The 1,745-nt window shown below is 38.2% G+C and overlaps 1 protein-coding gene across 1 annotated transcript in view; it reads left to right on the top strand.

The window, feature by feature from the left end:
• The window catches only part of LOC106874088 (globin-like), a 66,781-nt gene that overhangs the window by 52,700 nt on the left and 12,336 nt on the right, over positions 1-1,745 (top strand). The window lies entirely within an intron of this gene.

Below are 1,745 nucleotides of genomic sequence, written 5' to 3'. Positions count from 1 at the left end.
ACATACATACATACATACATACATACATACATATATACATACCAGGTACGTGCCGTGAGTAATTACTCAGGGTAAGCAGTTAGTGACGTTTATGTAGTAAAACACACACAAAATATGCGAAACACTGGCGCGCGACTGAGTTGTAGGCAGATTTACTTCTTCGTTTAAAGCGCGTAAAGAAAACGTTGTGGTAGGAATGTACGCAGCAGTTCTATGCGTTGCCTTAATACTGAGATTGAAAGGCAGAGGCAGATTATGTCTAGCTAATCTACAAAAAATATTTTGTATTTTGTGTTTTATATTTTGTGTTTTAAAAGATATTTTGTGTTTTATGCATAGTAATCAGAGTAACCTTCATAATTTTATTGGATTAGGTGCATGTTTTGCTATAAAAAGGAAAATATTACTATCGATCTATTCTATTCAGTGTAGGCGCTGCCTATCTTGCCTACCCAGGCGGCACGTCCCTGATACATACATACCTACATACATGCACACATACATACATACATAATTACATACATACATACATAATTACATACATACATACATACATACATACATACATACATGTATGTATGTATGTCGGTATGTATTTATATATACTCGTCTTTTGTCTTCATTTATGTTAAACCTGAGTTACTTACCGGAAGGTGCATGGCTTAATGGCTGGGGTATTCGGACCATGATCGTAAGGTCGTAAGTTCGATTTCTGGCGGTGCGATGGGTCCTTCAGCAAGGTACTTTATTTTTCGTTGCTCCAGTCCATTCAGCTGGTAAAAATTAGTTGTATCTGTAATTGAAAGGGCCAGCCTTGTCACACTCTGTGTCACGCTGAACTTCCCTGAGAACTACGCTAAGGATACGCACGTTTGTGGAGAAGTCAGTCATTTGTGCATTAATTTCACGAGCAGGCTGTTCATTTGATCATATCAACTGGAACACACGTCGTCGTAACGAACGGTGATCCAGGATCGGAGTCGCATAAAAAAGCTAGAATGATACCATCAAGAATATCTCCGCCATCTACTGAGTATCTGAGGGAAATGTATGTAAGTGATGTTGAAGTTCTCGAACGAAATAATTCTACTAGTATAGAGCCTCAAGTACGTCTACATCGGGGTCAGGATGTAAGATGTTAGGATCTCTGAGCAATTTCTCTTTAGTGGTAAAAGACCAGCGCACATTTGAAATTAAGGTATAAGGACTGGAGAAGGTCAAGATCTTGGAAAATGGATGAGTAAACTTCGCACTGGATCGTTTATTGTGAAGGAAAACATGCATGAATAAGAAGAGAGAATTTGAACGAAATCGTATCAAGCATGGAAAGCTCAAGAGGAAAAGAGTGTCAGAGCATAGAGAAGGGGTGAAAGTGGACATCTTTGACGAACCGAACGTGTGATACTAAATGATTCCGAGTAGTGGCCATTTACTTTGACCACCGAACAGTTGTTGCTGTACATTGCAGTAACCCAGCCTCTGAAAACGGGACCGAAACCAGCCGCCTTGAGGACAGCCTCCAAATACAGATTGTCGACCCTATCAAATGCTTTGGATTGATCCAAATGGATCAGAGCCCCACACATGCCAGGTTCTTTACCATCCTTCTCGATATGTATCGCGTGAGTTGATAATAATAATAATGTCGATAATAATAATAATAATAATAATAATAATAATAATAATAATAATAATAATAATAATAATAATAATGAGTTCATTACATTGACCTTAGTATTCAACTG

This window comes from Octopus bimaculoides, chromosome 1, assembly GCF_001194135.2.
Source record: "Octopus bimaculoides isolate UCB-OBI-ISO-001 chromosome 1, ASM119413v2, whole genome shotgun sequence".
Taxonomy (NCBI): domain Eukaryota; kingdom Metazoa; phylum Mollusca; class Cephalopoda; order Octopoda; family Octopodidae; genus Octopus; species Octopus bimaculoides.
This window is presented reverse-complemented; position numbering and strand designations above follow the sequence as displayed.